This window comes from Scyliorhinus torazame, chromosome 16, assembly GCF_047496885.1.
Source record: "Scyliorhinus torazame isolate Kashiwa2021f chromosome 16, sScyTor2.1, whole genome shotgun sequence".
Lineage (NCBI taxonomy): Eukaryota > Metazoa > Chordata > Chondrichthyes > Carcharhiniformes > Scyliorhinidae > Scyliorhinus > Scyliorhinus torazame.
In genome coordinates, this window is record NC_092722.1 from 173112623 (window position 1) to 173121468 (window position 8846).

The window sequence follows — 8846 nt, forward strand, 5'->3', positions numbered from 1 at the left end:
TTTGGACACTAAGGGCAACTTATCATGGCCAGTCCACCTAACCTGCACATCTTTAGACTGTGGGAGGAAACCGGAGCACCCGGAGGAAACCCACGCAGATATGGGGAGAGCGTGCAGACTCCACACAGATAGTGACCCAAGCCGTGAATCGAACCTGGGACCCTGGAGCTGTGAAGCAACTGTGCTAACCACTGTGCTACAAGCCTCTTGATTATGGGGCAGAGCATCTGGTCTTTCTAGGAAGCTCTTCTGAACAAATTGACAGCCTCTTTAAAAAACCTGTGGTTAAAAAGGACATTTGCTCAAAAGAGGAAGAGCTTCAGAGTTAATGGGCACTGAAGAGCTATGAAAACAAACAATGCTCAACCCTCCTTTGAAATAGCCTGGACTTATCAATCAACGTACTGTATTGTGGTCGCTATCACTAAAATGCTCCCCCACTGCTACCTCGAATACCTGTCCGACTTTGTTCTTCAGATCTAGGTCCAGCACTGCACCATCCCTTATTGGACCTTTGACATATTCATATGAAAACCTCTCTTGATATATTTCAAGAAATCTGCTCCCTCTAAACCCTCTACAACATGATTATCCCAATCAGTTTTGGGGAAGTTGAAATTCCCTAATATAATTACTCTATTATTGTTTTTACACACCTCTGTGAATTATCTACATATCTGCTCCCTTATTACCCGCTGACTATTTGGCAGCGTATAATACACTTTCAGCAGTGCGAGTGCCCCTTTTTATTCCTAAGCTCCACCCACAAAGCCTCATTAGAAGACCCTTCCAAGATATTGTCCCTCTTTACTGCGGTAACAGACTCCTTAATTAATAATGCAGCACCACCTCCTCTTTTACACCCTCCCCTGTCCTACCTGACCCTATCCTATACCCTGGAATTCTGAGCTGCCAGTCCTGTCCCTCCCTCAACCAAATCTCTGATGCAACATCACAATTCCAAATGTCAATACATGCCCTTAACTTATCTGTCTCAGATACGATACTGTGAGCATTAAAGTAGAGGTCAGTTAGCTTTGCCTTACTCCCTTGATACTCAACGTACTGTGTCCCTATTGCGTTAACACTCTGTGCCACTCCCCCTGCTGAACTAGTTTAAATCCCTCCCAACACCACAAGCAAACCCTCCCACAAGGGTATTGGTCCCATTCTGGTTCAGGTGCAGACCGTCCCGCTTGTACAGGTCCCACCTTCCCAATCTAAACCCCTCCCTCCTGCAGCAACTCTTGAGCCATTCATTCATCTACTCTATTCGCCTATTTCTGTACTCACTAGCACGTGGCACCGGGAGCGACCTTTCAGGTCCTGCTCTTTTGTCTATTGCCTAGCTCCTTAAATTTGCAATGCAAGCCTCATCCTCATGCTACCTATGTCATTGGTACCAATGTGTATCACGTCCTCTGTCTTATCACCCTCCCCCTTCACGATTCCACTCAGTGACATCTCTTACCCTAGCCCTAGGGAGGCAACATATTATCCTGGAGTCACGTCCCCGGATGCAGAAACCGTCTGTCTGTTCCCCCACTACTGAATCCCCTATCATTATCACTCCTGCTTTCTTCTTCCTCTCCTCCTGTACAGTAAAACCGCTGTGGTGCCAGAAGCTTGCCTCTGTCTGCACTCCTTTGAGGAACCGGCACCCTCATCTGCTTCCAAAATGGAAAAACTATTTTTGAGGAGGACCCCAGGGGATTCCTGCACTACCTGCCTGTATCTTTTTGACTGCCTGGTGGTCACCCATTTCCTTGAGCGGTGTGACCAACCCTTTAAACATGCTATCCACGTAACTCCTGGCCTCACAGATGTGCCACAGTGTTACCAGCTGCCGCTCAAACTCCGGAACCTAGAGCTCAGGATTCTGCATTCAGGAGCACTTCCTGCACATGTGGCCGTCTAGAATGCCAACAGGGATCGCTTCTCGGCCTTTTGGCTAAGATCAAGTGTCTGTAGATTGAGCCTTTGGGTTCAGATCTGGTATGTCTCTCTTGTGGGGACCATGAATTCGATTCAATTTGAATTAGTTTTTTGGAGCAGGCGAGGAGCTGGATTAGGGGTTCGCCCCTGACTCACACGCTGAGCCCTGGCTTGGTAACTCAGAAAAGGAAAAATTAAAAAAAAAAAGAAATACAATGCCAACAGGGTCCATGACGTCCCACATATAACAGGTCACACATTCCACACAGCTAACCTCACCTGCCATGATTTAAACTTGGGCTTACTGAGTCTTAATTGCTAACCTTGATGATTACTTAATCTTAAAGATACACCCTTACTTTATCTTCTTTAAGTCTCTGACCTTTTTACTTTGGGTGAGTTTCGCTGTAGATGCTTTTGTCCGCTTTTTTGAAGCTCCACCTGCTATAATTGCAACCTTTTCTACCCCAATGTACATGGAATCCATAGAATCCCTACAATGCAGAAGTAGGGCATTTGGCTCATCGAGTCTGCACTAACCTACCGAAAGACAACCCAACCTAGGCCCACCCCCCCAGCTCCATCCCCATAACCCCACCCAACCTGCAGACCTTTGGACTGTGGGAGGAAACCAGCGGACCAGGAGGAAAACCATGCAGACACGGGGAGAATGTGCAAACTCCACACAGACAGTCACTGTGCCACCGTGCTGCCCAACATGACTTTGGTTTTTTTTGACTCTCCCTTGCTCACTTTCGGTCTGGCCCATGCCCGGTCACTAGTCTTCCCCGCATGAGCTAATTCTCTGCTGGTCCTCTCGATGCGCTGTTCCACTCACTGAACTGACAGTCTGTGTGCTGCAGTCTCACCATGAGGGATCCTTCTGCTTACCAGCTCTTTATTTGAGCAATATCTCTGCAGTGTGTCTTCAAAACCTTTCTAAGCAATCCACACGATGCAGTTTCAACACTCCAACCCTGCGGCTTTGTTGTGGTCTGACCAGAATGTAGAAGGTCATGATCATGCAGCATGGCCTAAAACCCCAACTATAGACAGGCAAAGGAACTAATTGATGAGTAATTCTACTTTCCACTTTCTATCGTCCAGTTGTTTACACACCTTTTCTAAAAGTAATGAATTAATCTAGCCATTTGCACACAGACATTTACCGTAGATACTCGCCAATCAATCAAGTTCTACTTTGCTCTGCTGTCACGGTTTCTTTTTACCGTTCCTCCAATCCCAGCACAGCCTGATCCAAGCAGCTGATTGGCGTGCCTCCCTGGCTATCTGGTAAGTGTCGGCCTGGAGTTTTGACCCCGCAACGGGCTGGTTCCTCACATGTCCGGCCCCCCTCTGACTACCAGGTAAACCGCTGCTTTTGTCCATACAGGCTGCAAGGACCTTCAACCAATCAACTGCCTGCTTTTCTGTGGTGTCTCACTAGATTGTTCTCGGAATGCAGTTGGACCACTCTGGAGCCACAGATTAGACTGGACTGATTGTTTAAATTAGATTTAGATTTCTTGTCATGTGTACTGAGGCACAGTGAAAAGTATTGTTCTGCACACAGTCCAGGCAGATCGCTCCATACATGAAAACATGGGACATACGATAAATCCACAATGCAAATACATAGACGTAGACATCGGGTGAAACATACGGAATATTGTGCTGCAACTATAGAGAAGGTGCGTTGAGAGATCAGTTCAGTCCATAAGAGGGCCATTCAGGAGTCCGGCAACAGTGGGGAAGAAGCTGTTTTGAAACTATTGGTGAGTGTCCTCAAACCACTTCTGCCCGATGGAAGAGGTTGGAAGAGAGAACAACCCGGGTGGGAGGTGTCTTTGATTATGCTCCCGCTTTCCAAAGGCAGCAGTGATGCTAACCCATATCCTAGTGGCTGGGGTTCATGGCAAAAAACTGTAAACACTTTGCTTATAGAGCTGCCTGCGCTATTCATGGCTGCTCAGTTTGGGTTCCGCCAGGGTCACTCGGCTCCTGACCTCATTACAGCCTTGGTTCAAACATGGACAAAAGAGCTGACTCCAGAGGTGAGATGGGAGTGATTGCCCTTGACATCAAGGCAGCATTTGATTGAGTTTGAGATCAATGGGCATGATCAAAACTGGAGTCAATAGGAATCAGGGGCGAACTCTCTGCTGGTTGGAGGCATGCCCAGCATAAAGGAAGGTGGTTGTGGTGGTTTGAGGTCATCTCAATGCCTGAACTTCACGGCAGGAATTCCTCAGGGTCCTAGACCCAACTATCTTCAGGTGCTTCATCAATGTCTTTCCTTCCATCAGAAGGCCAGAAGTGGGAATGTTCGCTGATGACTGCATAATGTTCAGTACCATTCACGACTCCTCAGATACTGAAGCAGTGGCAAGTGACATTCACACCACACAAGTGCTAGGCAATGTCCAACGCCAGCAGGAGAGGATCTAACTATCACCCCTTGATATTCAAGGCATTACCATGACTGAAACCCCCACTGTCCACATCCTGGGGATACCATTGACCAGAAACTGAACTGGACCAGCCATATAAAAACTGTGACTACAAGTGCGTGCAGGTCAAATTCTAGGAATCCTGTGGTGAGTAGCTCACTTCCTGATCCCTCAAAGACTGTCCATTACCTACAAGGCAAAAGTCAGAGTGTGATAGAATACTCTCCATTTGCCTGGATGAGTGTAGCTCCAACAACACTCAAGAAGCTCAACACCATCCAGGAGAAACCAACCTGCTGGATTGCTACCGCTTCCACGAAAAGTCAAACCTTCCACCATCGACAAATAGTGGCAGCCATATGTACCATCTACAGGGTGCACTGCAGGAACTCACCAAGGTTCCGTAGGCAGCATCTCCCAAACCCACAACCATTGCCATCGCAAAGGAGGAAGAGTAGCAGATACCCAGGAATATCATCACCTGGACGTTCCCCTCCAAGTCATTCACCATCCTAAGTTGGAAGTATATCGCTGTTCCTTCACTGTCGCTGGGCCAAAATCTTGGAATTCCCTACCCTAACAGCACTGTGGGTGTACCTACACCACATGGTCTGCAGCGGTTCATGAAGGCAGCTCGCCACCACCTTCTCAATGGCAACTGCGGATGGGCAATAAATGCTGGCCAGTGAGGCCTACATCCCGTAAAAATGAATTTAACAGAAACTTGTGACACCGTGTCAAAAATGGAAAGTGCTTCATTCTCACATTATCTCATGCCTTTAAATGTGGATCACATTTTTGCCAAAATCATACAGGCAGCAAATGACCAGGTCATTGGACCTGTCATGATATTCAAACATACATCATAACACATACATAATGATAGACAGACCAACAGGCCAATTAGCACACATAACACGACAGCCAATCACAGACAAGAGCAGACACAGTATAAGACAAGAAACACAACACCTCCTGGCCAGTCCACCTGGAGACAGCACAGGGCCAGGACCTCATTAGCAAGACACTCACACAGTCACCACGTGCTGAGTACCAAGTCAGATGTGTAAATAGTTAGTTGGAATAAAACTGCGTTGTACCAATCGCAACCGTGTTGGTTCGTCTGTACCTCAGAGCACCCAACACCTCATGGTACCAGTGAGTGAATCGATACCTACCGGCAAATCTGCCATCCTGAGCCATGGACACCCACAACAAACCGCAGCCGTTGCAAGTCGCTGGGAACCTGGGCACCAATTGGAAGCTCTTCAAGCAGCGATTCGAACTGTTCTTGCAAGCCAATGAAAAACAGGGCGCCTCGGACAAAACAAAGATTGCCATGCTCCTCACTACCGCAGGTCAGCATGCCATCGATGTATACAACTCCTTGGTGTTCGCGGAAGGCGAGAACAAATCTATGTATGACACGGTCCTCCTCAAGCTCGACAAGCACTTCAACGTTGAGGTCAATGAAAGCTTTGAGAGGTATGTCTTTCAGCAGCGCCTGCAAGGTAAGGATGAGCTCTTTCAGTCCTTCCTGACGCACCTCCGCATACTCGCGCAGTCCTGCGGTTACGACACCACCTCAGAGTCCATGATCCGGGACCAGATCGTTTTTGGCGTTGCCTCCAGTGGCCTACGCCAGCAGCTTCTAAAAATTAAAGGCCTGACCTTAGCATCTGCAGTTGAAGCCTGTGTCCTGCATGAAAATGCGACCAGCCGCTCTGCCCAATTTCAGGCAACCGAATTGGCATGGAGGGGGTCCCGCGCGATCGAATCGGCAAGCCAGGCCGCCCACGAGGCCGAACGCATCCAGGCAATCGAGATTCTCCCGGCCCGCGGCCCGGACGAGGGCGGCCGTTTCGCGCGCTTTTTGAGGCCTCCCGCATTTGTGCGCTTCCAAACCTACGGCAACACTGAGGGATGTGCTGCGCAGGCGCGCCCGATGCAAGACCGAACTGCGCATGCGCAGTGGCGTAACGAACGCCATGACGTCATGACGTGCGGCAACTGTGGAGCTGCACATTTAAAAGGGCAATGTCCTGCAAAAACCCGACAATGCCTACGCTGTGGCAAGATGGGCGACTACGCTGCCTACTGTCGAGTGGCTCAACCTGTTGATCTTCCACATCTCCGACAACCTCGCAGGAACGTGCGGACCATTCAGCCTCCACATCACGACATCCAAACCGACGACACAGATGACCAACACGCCTTCCGGGTTGCAGTCATTGATGGAACCGGGTCAACACCATCAATCCGGGCGATGAATGGAGTGCCACCCTAACGGTCAACCGATCGCCATTCACTTTCCGCCTGGACACTGGCGCCTCCGCCAACCTCATAGCATGGTCAGCCTTCTATGCCATGAAGGTCAGACCACCAATCTAGCCATCCCGGTGCAAGATGGTCGACTACAACAGGAACGTTATCCCGGCCATGGGATCCTGCCAGCTACAGGTGACACACAAAACACACACAGCCACACTCTCGTTCGAGATAGTTGGCTCATCGAAGGACTCCCTGCTGGGCGCACAGGCATGTAAGGCTCTCCACCTTGTGCAACAAATTCTCTCTCTCTCTCCAGACGGCACGTCTGACTTCCCGGATGCAGAGTTCTCCGCACAGCTCCAATCGCTCCTCGCCCACAACCAGGAGGCATTCGAAGGCATGGGAACACTGCCATACACCTACCGAATTCGCCTCAAACCGGACGCCATCCCGGTCGCTCACGCACCTCGCAGGGTTCCTGCGCCACTTAAAGGCCGCCTCAAGCAGCAGCTGCAGGATCTCCAGGACCAAGGGGTCCTATCCAGGGTCACGGAGCCCACGCCATGGGTCAGCTCCATGGTGTGTGTCAAGAAGCCCTCTGGCGAGCTCCGCATCTGTATAGACCCCAAAGACCTCAATAATAATATTATGAGGGAACATTATCCCATACCCAAACGGGAGGAGGTCACCAGTGAAATGGCCCAGGCGAAGATATTCACGAAACTGGATGCTTCTAAAGGATTTTGGCAGATCCAACTGGACCCGTCCAGCCGAAAGCTATGTACCTTCAACACCCCTTTCGGCAGATTCTGCTACAACCGGATGCCATTTGGCATCATCTCGGCATCCGAGGTCTTCCATAGAATCATGGAGCAGATGATGGAAGGCATCGAAGGGGTGCGCGTATATGTGGATGATGTCATCATCTGGTCCACCACACCGCAGGAGCACATACATCGTCTCCAACGCGTTTTTGCCCGCATACGGGAAAACGGCCTGCGCCTCAACCGAGCCAAGTGCTCCTTTGGCCAGACCGAGTTGAAATTCCTGGGGGACCACATCTCCCGGTCAGGGGTCCGTCCGGATGCAGACAAGGTGAGTGCCATCACAGCCATGCCGCAGCCGGCCGACAAGAAGGCTGTCCTACGCTTCCTTGGCATGGTCAACTTCCTAGGGAGGTTCATTCCCAACCTTGCCTCCCACACGACGACTCTGCGCCACCTCGTCAGAAAATCCACAGAGTTCCAGTGGAAACACACATACCAGCTGGAATGGGAGGAGCTCAAACGCAAACTCACTACGGCACCAGTGTTGGCGTTTTTTGATATGTCTCGTGCCACCAAAATCTCAACTGATGCCAGCCAATCCGGCCTTGGAGCAGTGCTCCTGCAGAGGGATGACACGGCACCATGGGCCCCAGTGGCCTATGCATCGCTGGCCATGACCCCCACAGAGCAGCGCTACGCGCAAATCGAAAAAGAGTGCCTGGGCTTGCTAACCGGTTTAGACAAGTTCCATGATTACGTCTATGGTCTTCCACGGTTCACGGTCGAAACTGACCACCGCCCCCTGGTCAGCATCATAAACAAGGACCTGAACGAGATGACCCCTCGCCTCCAGCGCATCCTACTTAAACTCAGTAGGTACGACTTCCAACTGGTCTACACTCCAGGAAAGGACCTCATCGTGGCGGATGCCCTAGCCAGAGCAGTGAGCACGCCGCCAGATGCGGAGGGGTTCGTATGTCAGGTCGAGGCACAGGTGGCTTTGACAGCGGCAAATCTGCCGGCTGGCGACTCCAGTCTGGCCCGTATCCGCCGAGAGACTGCGGCCGACCCCCTTCTGCAGCAAGTGATGCGCCACATGACGGTAGGATGGCTCAAAGGGCAGTGCCCGCAGTTCTACAATGTACGAGACGACCTAGCCATCATTGATGGTGTCCTTCTGAAGCTGGACCGGATTGTGATTCCGCACAGCATGCGCCAGCTGGTTCTCGATCAACTACACGAAGGCCACTTGGGGGTCGAGAAGTGCAGACGGAGGGCCCGAGAGGCGGTATACTGGCCGGGCATCAGTGACGATATTGCCAACATGGTGCTCAACTGTACAACCTGCCAAAGGTTTCAGCCAGCGCAACCTCCTGAGACGCTTCTGCCCCATGAGCTGGTGACGTCCCCCTGGGCGAAGGTG

General features: G+C 50.7%; 1 non-coding gene across 1 annotated transcript; it reads left to right on the forward strand.

Moving 5' to 3' along the window:
- Nucleotides 1-1931: 1931 nt before the first annotated feature.
- LOC140393430 (U2 spliceosomal RNA) lies at nucleotides 1932-2118 on the forward strand. The gene has a single exon (XR_011935611.1). It is a non-coding gene; the product is annotated as a U2 spliceosomal RNA (small nuclear RNA).
- The last annotated feature ends 6728 nt before the right edge of the window (nucleotides 2119-8846 follow it).